Source organism: Lissotriton helveticus, chromosome 6, assembly GCF_964261635.1.
Source record: "Lissotriton helveticus chromosome 6, aLisHel1.1, whole genome shotgun sequence".
NCBI lineage: Eukaryota > Metazoa > Chordata > Amphibia > Caudata > Salamandridae > Lissotriton > Lissotriton helveticus.
The window spans coordinates 834,760,236-834,777,101 of NC_136067.1; the positions used below are offsets into that span (position 1 = coordinate 834,760,236).

A 16,866-nucleotide genomic window follows, 5' to 3' on the forward strand; every position below is an offset into this window, starting at 1 on the left:
TACCTCCCAGGCTCCTCCTGGAGCTCACCCCTACGTCTATAAAAACACTCCGCCGGTGGCGCCAAACCGGCCGCGCCAAGCACAGCAGCCGCACCGACAGGGCGCAGGAGAATGCCCGGCTCTACTCCCCCCGCACCGGACCCACACCTTCCTTGATGGGCTGGTGCCTGCGGCGAGGCAGGGGTTAACGAGGTGCGTCTGTTGTGTGGGTGTGACAGCAAAAAATTCGAGTCTGCTGTAAGTGAAGTGTAGAGAGAAGGAGGGGGGGGCAGAGAATCAACGGGCTCCTGTCAGAACCTGGTACAGATGCCCACCAGTTGTACCCAAGTACCATGCTTGCCTGGGGGGGGGGGGGGGGTCGGCGCCTTTCTGGGGGTGCAGCTCGCAGTCTCACTTCCAAACCTAACTATTGAATAAGTGGCTTTTCCTGGACTCTGACAGGTACCTTTCTCACCTAATTGAAAACTACTCGACAGAGTGGACACAGTAGCAATGTAAACCTGACGTAGAGAGGCGCTGTGCTCCCAGGCGTGCCCGGTCATGTGTGTTTAACCTGGGAAAGATGATGCACTGTGTAAACACCTTTACTGTGTTTGCAGTTTTATGTAGCGCGAATTCGACCCGAAAGTATTTGAGCGCTTCACACGAGCACCAGTTCAATTATTGTCATTATTTTTGTCATGGGAAAATTATTTTTTTTGCCCAGAATCACAGGGTGTTGAGGCGACGCCGAGACTCGAACCCGTTTCCCCCGCTTCCGGAGTTCAACAGCTCTGGCCATTAATGCCCTATTCTCCCACAACTACTTGCACACATTTTTGGGATTCAGAAGGGAAACAGGTTCGGACAACAACGAATATACACAATGAAGTGAAAGTACACAACCTATTTTATTTATTTGAGAATAGGTACATACTGTGTGTAGCAGACGGCTCCTTTGAAAAGCAGTCACGTTAATATCAGAACACCGTCAGAAACACGGAGTGCTCGTTTTCTCACTGGCAGCCCCTTCCACGAGTTTTCCGTCGGTTTGGCGCTCCATTTTGAAATATTGTTGGAAATATACCAAACCCACCTCGCGCAGCAGACGCAAGCCGACGGTAACATGAGCTCATCCAGGCGGGAAGGCTGCCCTTGTGATTCTAACTGGAAGGATTACTGGGAGGATGTTTAAACCGACAACAAAGTCGGCGTTCAGCATTCCCAACAGAAATCCCGCACTCCACCCACACCTGAAGGCGGGCACCCAGCAGAGAGTGCCTACCGGGAGCAGGCTCGGCAGGAAAAGGCGGCAAAGGCAGAGCGCGCCATGCTCCCATCCCCCAGTGACAGCCAGCGAGCACATTCCTCCGCCCTGTGACAGGCTTTGAGAACCTGAAGTGAGGCGTCTACTTTAATTAAATAGCAACAGGACGCCACTTCTTGGTTCTTGTAGTAACCGAGAGGCCAACTGCCCCTCTTAATAAGAAGTAGTCATATCTGTGTTTGACTGAGTCACTCTGGGCTTTCATTATCCCTGCTGAAGGGGATTTGGAACAGAAGGGCAGGTGACGAGGGCGAGCTGGGCCTCTTGACCCAGCGACAAACCCCGCATTCCGCCGCTGCCTGCGACATCTCCACTGGCCCGCCAGGTACCAGGTGAGCAGGCCTGACGTTAGGTTGCTAAAGCAGCTCTGGTAAACAAAGCGCAGCATTGGCTGTGTCTTGTTTGACGCTTCAAAAATATGCAGCGCCGCATTGTTGCGTCCTATGAACAGGCATACCTAGTGTAACTAGGTTCTTTCATCATAATTTGCAACATACATTTACCTTTTCTGGTATTCGCCTTTACCTTTGGCCTGCTTGTATTGTAATTGCTGTTTATGCTGTCATGTTAAATAAACTTTATTGAAAATCAGAGTTTTACCTTTAAGTGGAATGCGAAATTTATCAAAACTAGAGGTCATCTACACATTTTAGTTTAAGTATGGCAGTACATCCGACGTTGCACAACTATTTCAAAGTGATGCCTCATTGGTGCCTGTATTTTTCAGGAATGCCAACGCATCATGGAGATATTCTGCTCATGGATAAGAGTGTGCTGATTGGGTCGGTGCCATTTATTTGACAAAAATGGAACTGAAAGCAGTATGTATTTTTATGGTGCTCTTAAATTCTGGCTGTCTTTGGCATTGCTTTTTCAGCCATCCGTGTGGCCAGCTTCCCGAGTCTGCTCAATGCTACAGTCTTTTAATAACAGCAAAATTCTGGTTTGCTGTGTGTCTGTTGGGCTCTCGGTTTAATAGAAACAGTATGGGTTTTGTCCTACTGCATGGGTTTGCTGCCTTGTGGATGAGACTACAGAGGCAGTGACCCTTGCACTGCAGGAGTGAATGTTACCACATGGGAGGCAATGGTAGGCAAGCATGGTAGAGGCCAGGTCATTAACATGTGGAAAAGGTCTACCAAAATAGTTATCTTCTGGTGTTTGTACTCTGCATTCATTTTACCGCTTCCTTGGCCAAACAGCAAAACATACTTTCGTGCATCCTCTTACACTCCACATCTACGTTTTACTCCCAAGTTAAGTAATCAGGCCTCCTTAAGTGCAATAGTTCACTTGTTTTGTTTGTAACCACTGTTAACCACTTGTATGCCCTTTTTAGGCCTTGTCTAAAATCAAGGGGATATTGTGATAAGGACATATCAGCAATTCTGCTAAGACGTCTGGACCTACCTGTTCAAAAGATGGGGATTTGTGAGGATTGTTGCAATTCCCAGCAACAACAATTTGCAAACCCTCTTTCATGCTTGTCTCATGAAAGGCGTGAAGAAGTGCATCCACATCAATTCAATACTTAAGGAACTACATTACACCTCCTCTTCCAAGCCTGCATCATCTTCAAGACCAGCTGCATCATCTGTGTGACCATCAAAAAGCAACCTTGAACTCCCCAGGGACAGTGCTAAACCAGGAGCCAGGACATTGCTAGATTAGATTTGAAGACATTCAAGAACTACACTCTAGGCAGTTGGTTTCTTTCCCTTACACTGGTTCTGGCTGGTGAAAACAGGCATAGGACTTGGTGACTTCTATTAAATAACATGGCAAAACATGAACATGGTGCTTTGCATTAATCTGTCCTAATACATGTCATCCAAGGAATTTACCTTCAGAGCAGCACAGGAGGTTAAGAATTAGTGTGAACTCTTGAGCATTAATAAAATTAGGGCATTGTCTTCCTACATGGCCATGGAATTAGTTGCAAGCCATCTACCAGTTCCCAAAACATAGCATGGAATTTAAGATCAGTTACTGTATTGTATTGCATTCTTATTTATATAGAATGCACAGTGTCCTCAAGGTGTGGAATATGTACTTGATCAGTTGTTTGCTGTGGCATCTTAGAGAGGACTGACTGCAAAATAACTCTTACGTTTTTAAGTTATGTACTATCAGAGGAGGTTGTTGATGGCATTTCTATTTCTTCAGTTACATTTGTTGCTGGGTTGTAGGTTTTCCATTCACTGCATTTTGGATTTTCGTTTTTTAAGGCCTTGAGTTTGACTCTCCACCATCAGTTGGTCAGTGGCTTTGAGGCAGTGGTCTAACTTTGGTTTATCCAGTTTGAGTATAATTTGGGTATTGTCAGAGTAGTTGCAGCATGTGAGGTTGAACGAGTGGATGCATTCTGGGAGCTTTGCGAGGAACTGATTTGTTGATTATTTTCGATTCCCATTGGTGGAAATGATTAACTGCCATCAGAGGGCCCAGTGGTTGTTTAGCAGACAACTATAAATAAAATGCCTCCACATTTAGATTTAGCATGGGCTGTTTAATGTATTTCTGCACTAGGCTGGTGGGGAGCGCAGTGCGATGGAAAGATTGAACTGAAAGTTGATGATCACTCCTTGGTAGTGGGATTGTTCTCTTCCACTAAGGTCACTTCTTTAGGGGCTATGATGACATCAAGAGTCAAGCCAAATGATTTGATCCAGTGACTGGTTGTTGGAGATCAAGAGCTTCAAGGATAGAGATGTTTTATGATGCAGTTCCGTCTTGTGGATGTTGGCCAGATTTGATTACTTGTATATGCCGTCTAGCACTGTTTCAATTGGTTATGCATGAAATCGTGTGGCCTAATGCCCCGATTGTGCTACGACACCTGATTACAGCGGAGCTGGTGTGGTGAGTTAGTTTGAAGTGGTGTTGTGAAAACTTTAAAAGTATCTCTGAGAATCCTTGCCTTATGTGTTTAATATTGGCGGCCCAGGATACAGTTAAAAACAGATGGCGCAACTACTGGAGTTAATTATAGTCATAGTTGTCTTGAATGCGGTCTACATGTTTCAGCCCTAAGAAAAATGTGAGAGGGCTTTCGTCAGGACCTAGTGAAAAAGTGCGTGAGTGGCAAAAAATCATGCCACTTGACAAGTGAATATACTACACACACGCTAATGTGTGTTGTGGTGCTCAGTGGTGTCCGTATACTTACGGACCCACTGTGAAACCTGTAAAGAGTAAAACGACAAGACACATAAAGGACAAAGATAATGCAACATAAAATGCAATCTTTAGCGTATTTGTTAGTGCCTAGGTATTGCTTTCAAGTGAGTTGGCACATACAGTGAGTCAATCTAAAGTCAACGCCATGAGGGAGGAGTGTGCTGATTGTATACCAATCTCTCTCTGCTGATTAGCGGCTGTGACCCTGTTGTAGCATGCTCTTATTCATGCGTGGTGTGTCTATTACACTTAATGCGACATCGACTGACATGCGGCATGCATATATGTTGCTTAGAGTATCCCTAGATGAGCCAAGAAGTTCTAAGGTGCCTAATGATACCCCAAAATAGCACAAACATGTATTTCCTTATTTCACAAATACAATACCAATCTATTTACTCATTATTAAATGATGCAGCTTCTATACCTTCTATTCCCATATGTGCTAGCAAGCACAAATGTCAATAAAACAAATTGACATACAAACGACGCGTCTTCAGGGGTATTAAGCGCTATATAAATGCAATTACAATACAATACAAATAGCCAAAAAAGCAGCTCATGCGCCAGAAGAAATAAAGATTCTTGGAGAAAAAATAAACTAAACAGAGGTGATAAATAAGGAAGATCATAAATAGCTTTACATATGTCTTGATACATCTGTCTTATTTTCAAGTGAACGTGCAAAATGATGACGCCAATGCAGCACTGTCAGTGCCTTTGGCTTGTTCTCGCCAACCATTGCTGTGGGCAGTTGCACTTCATTCATATTGCGATTTACTGCTAATGCAAAGAACTGCTGCCATGCGGGGGTTACTATGTATGTTGAGAAATCTAACAAGTAACAAATAACTAACAGTTTGATGCAGGGTCGGACTAGCAGTGCCCGACGGGCTAGTCTGAAAGCTCAGTTTGTGGGCTGATATTTTGCTGTCTCTCAGCCTGTTTTATTGTGAGGTGAGCCATGTTTTTTTTAACTGTTGGTTTCCCTGATATTAAATCAAGCATTGCCTGCAGGAAGCTCAAATCCATGCAGTCTTCTTTATTTTCCAAAACATGTACACAGTATGTTAGAGATGGGGTTTCTGGTTGGCTAGGGTATGCACCTAATCCAGGCAGAACCACCACTCTAGTCAGGGTAAGTCAGATACAGACCAAGATAACCCATGCTCACCCTCTGGTAGCTTGGCGCAAAGCAGGCAGGCTTATCATCAGAGGCAATGTGTAAAGCGTTTGTGCAACACAATCACACAGTAACATAATGAATATACCACTAAAGAGAATCCACACAGTGTTGTATACAAAATATATTATTACATTCTAAACACATTAGGGCAAAAACAACATATACTAATAAATACTTTGTAGATTAGGCAGTTGTCAAGTAACACAGTCAATTCCCTTTTGAATATATCATTTATCCTGTAGAAAACAAGGTTAGAATGATACATTTCCAAATATGCAGACTGTAGACATATTGCAGGGTCAAGACTGATCCGTATATGGCTGGGTCGAAACTGGAATGGCAAGGTGAGCAAAAAATGATGGATTTAGGCCCAGATCTCTGTACTGGGGTGCATGTATGACATTGTTCTACATTCTGTCCATCAATTGTTCTTTTTGCATTTGTCACCCCAAGTGGGACAGGTATGCCCAGACGTGGGTCCTGTGCTCTCCATGCCACTGGAAGCGCAGGGTCAAGACTGATTTGCATATGGCTGAGTCGAAATTGCAATGGCATGGTGAGCAAAAAATTAATGGATTTAGGCCCATATCTCTGTACTGGGGAAAATGTATGACATTGTTCTGCATTCTGTCCATCAATTGTTCTTTTTGCATTTGTCACCCCGAGTGGGACAGGTATGCCCAGATGTGGGTCCCGTGCTCTAAATGCCACTGGAGTCAAGCTATCCTGGCTGATGATGGCTGAAAGCCCGAAACCGGTCCTAGGATGCTTGTTTCCAGTCCAGGGAGGACATGGCCTGGCAGTTTGGGCTGGACTGTTCCCATTGGGCGCAGGGTCACGACTGATTTGCATATGGCTGCAACAATGGATTTAGGCCCAGATCTCTGTACTGGGGTGAATGTATACCATTGTTCTGCATTCTGTCCATCAATTGTTCTCTTTTGACATATTGCATCAAATCCACCCCGTAACCATAACATAGGGGGCACAGAAGCACCTGCATGTATATCTGATCCTTTACTGTAATTTTACGAGTTCGTACTAATGAGATTTCATTCAGACCCCAACCGTAGGGCACAGGAACACCTGCACACCTACTAAACGTACTACAGTATCCCTGAAGCCAGTCAATGCAAGAACTCTCTGGAGACGGCCCCTGGGAACCAGGGCGGTATGCACGCTCCCTTCTGGGCCTCATGGATGGCTCCTTCCGAGGGCATGGACTAGGGATGGTCTCAACATCCTTCTTGCCTGCAACGCCTTGGGGTTACTCAGACTTTTTTATTTTTTTTTATTTTGAGTTTTATATTGCGCTGGCTTATCCCGGAGGTATCAGAGTGCTTTACATAAGGTTCCTCAAAGTTGCAAAATTACATCAGTTACTAGAAAAACATTTCAAGAGCGTAAAGACTAGCTAAAAGGAGCTTAGAAGGGAGAGGGGGTAGGGTAAAGGGGTAGGAGGGAAATAGGATGGAGAGACAAGGTAGAGTCTGCCCAAAGTCCGGCTGGGTAGGTGACGGCCGAGGGGGAAGTCCACAGCCCATCTACTCTATAGCTGTCAGGTAGCTCCACCGGGCATCGGCCAAATAGATAGGTCTCAACTGAAGAACATTAAGAAGGGGATGAGAAAAAGGAGCGTAGAGGGTGAAAAAGGGGTAGGTTAAAGGGGTGGAAGGTAGAATGCAAAGGCGAGACGAAGGAAAGTCTGCCCAAAGTCTGGCTGGGTAGGTGACGGCCAAGGGGGACATCTTCTCTATAGCTATCAGGTAGCTCCACAGGGCATTGGCCCAAAAAAACGAGGTCTAGTGCTTACATAAGGAAACATTGTGTTACGAGTTTAGAAAGGGACCAAAAGTCTAGAGGGGAAACATCCTTTACGACGCAACTTTTACCACGCAGTGCCTTTACAACACAGGTTTTTCAACGCAAGTCATTACAACGAATTGCGCTGGGGGCGCTCTAGGATAGGTAATAGTTTAATTTACTATCCAACACCTTCCCTACTATCCACGGGGACTGGAGTTGGAATAGTAAATTAAACTATTCACTATCCAGCACCCCCCAACGCAAGTCGTTGTAACGACTTGCGTTGAAAAACCTGCGTTGTAAAAGCATGCGTGGTAAAAGCATGCGTTGTAACAACGTACATCCGTCTAGAGTCCAGAGATGGACTAGTGGAGCTGGGAGGAGGTTGGGGAAGGAAGGAAACACAGCAGGGAGACGCATAAAAACAATGTCAGATGTCCGGCTGGGTAGGTGACGGCGGAGGGGGGAACCAGAGCCAGACTCCTCTATAGCTGCATAGGACAGCTCCACCGGGCATCGGCCAAGGTTGCTCAGGCTCCGCAGTAAGTAAATAACAGTTATGGTATCCGCCCAGTAGGCCTCGTCATAGTTACAATGGAAAACACCGGTCCTGGTGTTACTGGACAGTGCCGTCCGCAACGTCCTCCATCTCGCCCCCCAGTCAAGAGTGGTGAGAGGAGAGGTGGAAGCAACTCCTTCACCTCTTCCCTCCGCATATGGAGGAGCCCGCACTTTGTAATCGTGTCGCTTCGCCTGCATTGTTCCCTCCAACTAGTTATTTCACCACTTCCTTGAGGAAATACCTACTATTTCAAAGAGGGATAAGCTTTCGCCCCTCCCCAATTCAAAGGACTAGGATCAGCACCTGCGAAGGCCAAGGCAGGTATCCATACTTTCCGTAGGAGGATGGCAACCTTAAAGCTCTCGCTCGCCGCTGGCAAACACCCCACTCCCCCCTCCAGTAATCCTGAATGTAGGAACCCGCTGGGGCTACTCTAAACAACCAAAGGTTAGGAAGAAAGAAAGAAAGAAAGAAAGACAGAAGCAGGAGGCCCACGGGAGACGCGTGCAGTGTCTAAACACAGCCGCGGGTTACCATTGACTTTCTAGGGGAAACGAACAAGTTACAATTTTACAGTCTAAGGATACTTCTGGATGGACTACGATGAAACCCTTTTAGACTTAGACACTAGATGGGCCAGTACCCTCGAGACTACCAGAGTACTCGTGTTACCTCACCCACGGAAGCCGGGTGCATAGGTGTCTTTTTATGTCGGGTTTTGTCGTCAATTTCAATGGAGAGCTGCAAAGAAGTGCTGCATGCGACCAGAGGAAAAGTGTCCGGGTGGATCGAAGATCTGAAGAACCTGAAAGCAGAAGGGACAGAGTCTGGGTCACTTGCCAGTGACCAGGATGGCGATGGAAAGCTGCCAGCCGCTGTCGGGTGATTTCAGGTGAAAAGGTGAAGTTTGTCTCTTCAGCCACGAGGTCCAGGAGGCGTCGACGACGACCAGGAGCTGGATTCGAGCTGTCCAACGAAGGATCTAGTTGTCTGGGGTGTCGGTATTCGGATTGGACCCAACAAGCCTTGGCAAACGCAACCCACCCAGGATGTCTTGTTTGGCTTCGTTGCAGACCAGCAAGGTCTGTGGCGCTTCTCCTTTGCAGGGAAGCTGGAGCAACCAGGAAAGAAAGTTAGATTCAAAATGGAGTCTCCCAGGGGCTTACTAGCCAACGGACTAGGAACTGGGAAGACGTGTCGAGCTGAAATGCAAAAGCGGGGCCCAAGGGACACTCGTGGAATGTAGGCCTCTGAGCTTCGGTGCATATGGTGCTCGGGTCTGGGGCTTCAAGCACTCCAATGCACAACTTCGAGTTACCTCGGGAAGTGAGTGCAGCTTGCAAAATGCAGGATGTCCAGGAGTTCCGGTCCCACGTCTCTCGTGTCCGCCACGTGTCTCAGCTTTGCTGTGAACTACTTCCGTTGTGATAAGTAGAGCCTCCTGCAAAGGACCGCAGGGCAACTCTGGAACTTTAGAAGGTGCTTAGTCCCCCCACAGTACCTGGATGTGGTTGAGGCCACTCGGGAGTCCTCTGCCACCCAGCAGATCCTCAGGGATCACAAGAATGTCGGCGGGCCTCCTTCCGGAGCCCTCATGTCTAATTCTGTGGTTCCCTGTGGGCGGGGCAAAGAGGCGCTGGCGTCTACAGAGTCTCTGGGGGCAAGTCAAGATGGCACTGAGCCAGGTACTGCATCTCGTATAGTAATGTGAAATCCAACTTCACCAGTAAGTAGAATTTATCATTACTATTCTAACCATATTCTAACCATACCAAAGATGGCAACGCCATTCCTCTCTGATCAGTAATTACCACTTACAAGTATATAAGGGAATTGCCATTGCTAGGTTATGAGACGAGTAGGCCTTCCAGCAGTGAAAATAGAAATAGGCTGTTTGTCACTACCTGGACATGCAAGACATAAAGGTTCATGTCCTACCTTTTATTTAGCAAAACACCGGTCCTAGGATGCTTGATTCCGGTCCAGGGAAGGCACGGCTTGGCAGTTCGGGCTGGACTGTTCCCATGAGGCACAGGGTCAAGACTGATTTGCATATGGCCATGTCTGAACTGGGGTGGCTTGGTGAGCAAAATAACGATGGATTGAACCCAGATCTATGACTGGGGTGAATGTTTTGCCATTGTGCAACATTCCGTCCATCATCTTGTGTGTTTTGCTGTTCACCCTATGTGGGAAGGGTCTGACCAGACGTGGGTCCCGTGCTCACTAAGCCACTGGAGTCAAGCTATCCTGGCTGAAGACGGCTGATAGCCAGAAACCGGTCCTAGGATGCTTGATTCCGGTCCAGGGTAGACATGGCTTGGCAGTTCGGGCTGGACTGTTCCCATGAGGCACAGGGTCAAGACTGATTTGCATATGGCCATGTCTGAACTGGGGTGGCTTGGTGAGCAAAATAACGATGGATTAAACCCAGATCTATTACTGGGGGTGAATGTTTTGCCATTGGACAACATTCCGTCCATCATCTTGTGTGTTTTGCTGTTCACCCTATGTGAGAAGGGTATGCCCAGATGTGGGTCCCGTGCTCACTAAGCCACTGGAGTCAAGCTATCCTGGCTGAAGACAGCTGATAGCCAGAAACCGGTCCTAGGATGCTTGATTCCGGTCCAGGGAAGACATGGCTTGGCAGTTAGGGCTGGACTGTTCCCATGAGGCACAGGGTCAAGACTGATTTGCATATGGCCATGTCTGAACTGGGGTGGCTTGGTGAGCAAAATAACGATGGATTAAACCCAGATCTATGACTGGGGGTGAATGTTTTGCCATTATGCAACATTCCGTCCATCATCTTGTGTGTTTTGCTAACTTTTATTTACACAGCACCCTGCGCATAGGGCTGTCTTTGAGGGTGACCTATGTGTGATAGAAGGGGAGTTTAAGTCTTGGCAAGTAGTTTTGAATGCCAAGTCATGAGTCAGTAAACGGCGCACACAGGCCCTACAGTGGCAGGCCTGAGGCAGGTTTAAAAAGCTACTTCTGTGGGTGGCACAAGCAGTGCTGCAGGTCCACTAGCAGCAGTAAATGTATAGGCCCTGGGTATATGGTATACCCCTATAAAAGGGATCTACAAGTAAATCACTATGCCAAACAGGTGTAAACCAATCATACCATGTTTCGGGGAAGAGCACATGCACTTTAGCAAGGATTTGCAGTGGCAAAGTGCCCAGAGACCTAAAGCCAACGAAAAGAAGTTCAGAAAAAAGGGAGGAGGAAGGCATAAAGTTCAGGGATAACCCTACAGAATGTGCCAGGTCTAACACAATTTGCCTTTGCAAGTTGAAAACTGCCCCAATTTACAAACAAGGGCCACGTTTTTAGCTACCTGATTTATTAATTGGTGGGGATGAGGGGGGGTCTTTTATTTAGTGCCAGAGCTATTTTATGTCCCAGTTGATAATTAACTACAGCCTCAGGGTGGTGAAAAGCCAAAAGACCATGTGAACAAACTATCAGATGCTGGAATGCACCCCAGGTACACTTATGACGCAACTAATCTGTGCGTGGGGTGGTCAGCTGTCAGGCTTTTGTCTACAGTAAGCTCTTTGGGTATATTTGGGACTATGCAAAAGAAAACAATTAAAACAACTCTACAGATTAAGTATTATTTCAAAGAACGTCATCCAAAGTAGCCAAAATCCCTACCAAACACAAACTTAAAACTGCCTTAAGTTTTGTTTGCACCCATTCTTAGTTCTGTACTCCTGTAGGCTTGAGAGTATTTTGCACTTTTCTTGCCCCACACTGACAGCAAAACTAAACCCAGGAAAATGCAGTAATAGTAGACAATATTGCTGCTGATACCGTTTGTACCCTATTTTGTAGATTCCAACGCGGGGTCCAAAAAGTCAGAAAAAGTGCTTATGTTACACAGGTTTTTTTACACTAGGAGTTTACCCAAGACTATAAATATGTTCTTAAAACTGTGTCTGTGTAGAGGCCTCAGTGGGGAAAGATCTATGACCTTTTTTTGCCTGTGCCAGGCGAAAAATATAAACATGGTACAACTTGTACACAGCCTAGCCTGTCTTTCAAGATCTCACCACAAGATAATTGCACAGACAGGTCGTTTGTGTACGAAGTAAAGCTTTATGTTTTTTGCCGCCAGTTTCGATTAAGTTTGATAAATGCATGCTTATATTCATCAATATGAATTTCAAAGTGCAAATTTAACCTATGTAGAACAATGCTAAATAACAGACTGTCTCGCGGAGTACCGCAAAACAAGTTCACATAAACCTTTTGTTTACATACCCCACCCTGCACAGTACATTAAGCACTTACTCCATGCTTACACATACTTTAACATACTAATTCCCACACGTGGTTAAGATCTGGCAAGGGTGAAAAAAACAAAAGAGAGCCATTACATAACAAAAAGGCAAACTTGATGGCTTTGACAATGCTTGTTATATGATGAGAGGAATTGATGCTAGAATAAAGATCTGTCTTTCACATTTAGATTCTAAGGGTGGTTAGGTGGGTTGGAGTGTTTTAAAGACCAAGGAGGGTAGGAGCAGTGGCGGCTCCTCCTCTATGGTGGAGGAGCATAGCCCCTCCGCCAGCTGCCACAAAAAGGCAGGAAAGGAAAATTAAAACGATAATAAACACGTTTTATTATCGTTTTATTTTTTCCTTCTCTGACGAGTCTTTGGTGGGGGCGTGGCCATGGGGAATGGCGGGCTGCAAGAGGATTGGTGAGCTCCGTTAGTGCACATGACGGTTTGGCCGGCCATCTCAGGGTAGCCACCATCATGCGCATTGAAGCTGTCTCCAAACCAGCTACGTTGCCGGGTTCGAGAGAGCAGGCTCAATGGGAGCGCCAATTCAGAGCGCTCAGGCTAATCCAGACGCTGCCCTTATGACACGCTAGCAGCGTTAGGATTGGCCTCATTGGAGTCTGGGAGCCTGTGCCTGTGAGAAGAGGAGCAGAAGAGCGCCACGCAGTCGGCTGCAGGTAAGCTTTTTTTTCTAGTTCTCATTTTGCCTGCCTGCCAGCTACTTTTCCGCAAAACCAGCCGCTACTGGGCGGGAGCCAGCTGAAATAAAAAGTGTGGCATGCCAAGCAAGGAGGTTTGTGAACATTGAGATTGGAAATTAAGTGCAGATTATCAAATTTATGTGTAGCCTTGTGAATCAGTTAAGGTTAGTCAGAAGCATGTGGTTGTTGCGAGTGGTATAAATTTAAGTTAGTGAAAATGGGTGATGCCATTGTTGATAGACCACAGGTTGACTGTTTCTGAGGAATGTTTACATTTGTGTTTCGGGTGCGATCATGTGTTGAATTTATGTTGTGTTTTGTGGAAAGAGGTATATGTTGTGGTTGCATGTTTACAAGTTGTAATTAGAAGGCACTGGAAATATCAGCTGTAAAATTCTGTGAGGTCAATAGGAGGATTTTAGTGCAGGTTCTAACTCTAAATTAGAACCTAAGTAGCGCCCGGGGTTCCACGGCTTGGTGTGCAGAGTGCGTACATCATAAAAAAAGCAAGCATTTGCAATGCAATAGGTCTCGCTTTAGGAAAGTGTGAGCTATTGGTATTGTAAATGACACTTTTTTTTAATATGTGTTGGTTTTGAAAATATATAAATTAATAGCATTGTTATTCACAAAGCCAATAGCTTACACTTTCCTAAAGCGAGTCCTATTGGCTATGGCAATGCTTGTTGGTAGCAAGCAAGGATAGTGCTGTTGTGGTGCCGAGTGATGATTTGGTTAGGCTGAGTGATGCGGTGGTGCCCCTGAGTGATGCGGTGGTGTCCCCGAGTGATGTGGTGGTGTCCCCGAGTGATGTGGTGGTGTCCCGAGTGATGTGGTGATGTCCCCGAGTGATGTGGTGGTGTCCCCGAGTGATGTGGTGGTGTCCCCCAGTGATGTGGTGGTGTCCCGAGTGATGTGGTGGTGTCCCCGAGTGATGGAGGGTGGAGTTGGAAGGTGGAGGGTGGAGTTGGAGGGTGTAGTTAGAGGGTGGAGTTGGAAGTTGGAGGATTTGGAGTTGTAGGGTGGATTTGGAGTTGGAGAATGGAGTTGGAGGTTGGAGTTGAAAGTTGGAGGGTGGAGTTGGAGGGTGGAGTTGGAGGGTGGAGTTGGAGTTGGAGGGTGGAGTTAGAGGGTGGAGTTGGAGTTGGAGGGTGGAGTTGGAGGGTGGAGTTGGAAGTTGGAGTTGGTGGAGTTGGAGTTGGTGGAGTTGGAGGGTGGAGTTGGAGTTGGTGGAGTTGGAGGGTGGAGTTGGAAGTTGGAGTTGGTGGATTTGGAGTTGGAGGGTGGAGTTGGAAGTTGGTGGAGTTGGAGTTGGTGGTGTTGGAGGGTGGAGTTGGAGGGTGGAGTTGGAAGTTGGAGTTGGAGTTCGTGGAGTTGGAGTTGGTGGAGTTGGAGGGTGGAGTTGGTGGAGTTGGAGGGTGGAGTTGGAAGTTGGAGTTGGAGGGTGGAGTTGGAGGGTGGTTTTGGAGTTGGAGGGGGGAGTTTATTTCTTCGGTGAGAAATGTGTATGTACCTTTAAAAGCGTCACGAAAGACCTACTGATATCCAGTGCACTTAAATTAGGTGTGAGAAACAAGAGGGTTAGAAATGAGAGGAGTCAGCTGGTAACGATAAGGCAACCTTGTCAAAGTAGTGGCGAACAGATATATATTACAACAGTGAGCGGCAAGTGATTTACGTTTCTTTTATTTATGCAATGAAGTTCGGCATTTGTATCTATGTATGAACGGTAAGGAAACACCCTATGGGTCGGGCATGGTCAACGCAGAACACAGTGTTGATTTGTAATGCCTGTATAAACTATGATTAAAAACATTGTTTGTTGGTAATGTTTTTAAGTCATTCGTGGTCAATGTCAAAAATCCCCTCTCTCTAATCTATGAAGCAAATTTTGTGGCGGCCATTTTAATCCCAGTCTATTCTATTACATGGGTTGTTAATTTTGCACAGCAAAACTCTCACGGGCGTGCTAATCTGGAGCTGGTTTGGGATGAGAATGCAAGCTCCAGATAAAAGTAAATAAATGCTCATGAGAGCAAGGCCAGCAAGTTCGGGAGCGCATTTCTTTGAAGTCTGCTGGGGGAGCGGCTTCCTTTGAAATGCCAAAGTCGTAGAAAGGCACATCGCTAACAGCGTGATGGTGGAATGGGGACGGTTCCACATAAAAACAAGCACCCAGGAAGTTGTACGAGGCGAATAATGGCGCAAGAGCCCATTTGGCAGGGGAGGAGGCTGCAAGCCTGTCTGTGTGGAATGAAAAGTGCAAACATCTGTAGAGCACTTCCGAGCTGAAGCAATAAGGGGGTTGAATGGAAACAGGCGGGACAGAGGCACGTGATGAGGAGAGAGGGTGCTAACTGGGACGGGGTAGGAAAGAGGGGAATGGACAGGGGAAAAGGCAGGTAAAAAGATAGATGATGCGGAGGGCAGGTGAGAAGGGACGGGTGAAACAAGCTCTCGGCATTGCTGTGGCGGGGGAGCGGCAGGCTTTGATGTCTGATGCCGGGGCTCAGACAATTGGTGTGCGAGCGGTTTCCTTTCAAGTCTGATGGGGGGCGGGGGAGCAAATGGCGAGCGAGCGCCCGACCCACATGCACTGGCCATAATCCGCATTCCAAAATATTCTTGGTAGGATTTTCTGGTGTCCCTCTATATCTTTCGCTAGCAATGCGCAAGCGCATTGGCAGGCGAGACCTAAGAAAAGCTGGTGCTCAGACCCTGTGAGACCCTGCCAACTTAAAGCCCTGAATACAAGCAGGTTGACATGTGCGCACTGGAACCTACAGGATAACAGAGGCCGGAAATGGCGTATGAACATGCTTTTAGTGGAAGCTAGAACTCCGGTTCGCTAGCTCGCGTCCTTTAGGCTGCATTCTGAAGGTCACTTTACGGCGAGGCACATGGGCCTGTTGGTCCTCCCACCCAGGTGTGCCGCCCGTGAAGTGCCCCCACACAGGGATCGATATGTCTGGGGGGAGGAGGGTTGTTATTTGGTCTAGGAGCGGATCCCGCACTCGGAGTCAGATTGATTGATAGCTTGTGAATATAAGTTCAGACCCTGCCATTTCATTCACTTCACTCGCCGATCAATAACGCACGGAACTGCGGTAAAATTGAGCCACCTTTGTTTTTTATGCTTGCCTTTCCGGAACGTTTCGCTGCCCCAGCAGGAAGACTGAATGAGGAACGATTGAATATATGCTGGGGTAACAGAGAGAAAGAAGGGGATGAGGAAGTGTAAAACAGAAGAGAAAATAAGAAAAACATTAATAGCCACATGAAGAGAAAATGAAGGGAGGAAAATAAGTGATGATTAAAGTAAGGAAGTGGTGAAGGACTGGAAGGAAGGAAGTAAAGAGGAGGGGGCAAAAGAGGAAAGACGGAAAAGGATAGCAAGGAAAGAAAGGAGACAGTAGGGATGGGAGGGGGAAGGAAGAAAGATGGATTGATGAACGTAAGGTAGAGGTTCAAGAGAAAGGAGTGCGGTATGAAGGTAGAGAGGAAAGGGTGAAGCAAGGACGGGAATGAGGTAATTTAAAGGGTTATAAATGGTGGCATGAATGAGTTAAGAAAAAAATTACAAATATATTCAGAAAGAAAACAGATGAACTGAGAATGCAGATATGAAAGAAATGAAAGGCAAAAGTTCAATGGGAAATAATTGCAGGGGTGGCCGCGAGACAGAAATTGTTAAAAAGAAAGTAAAGTTTAACGTGAAAGAACTTTGCTGGAATGTGACTACAGTGAGGACAAGCTCTCGGCATTGCTGTGGCGGGGGGGTGGGCGGGGGAGCGGCAGCCTTTGAAGTCTGATGCCGAGGCTCAGAC

General features: G+C 46.6%; 1 protein-coding gene across 2 annotated transcripts in view; it reads right to left on the reverse strand.

Moving 5' to 3' along the window:
• The window catches only part of CRYBG1 (crystallin beta-gamma domain containing 1), a 1,049,447-nt gene that overhangs the window by 501,447 nt on the left and 531,134 nt on the right, over positions 1-16,866 (reverse strand). Inside the window, exon 1 of one of the 2 annotated variants that reach the window (XM_078648432.1) lies at positions 917-1,067. The exons of the other annotated variant lie outside the window; for it this stretch is intronic. The gene's annotated coding sequence lies outside the window, so the exon portion shown is untranslated. Of the gene's footprint in view, positions 1-916; positions 1,068-16,866 lie in introns of those variants that run through there. 2 annotated transcript variants of the gene reach the window in all.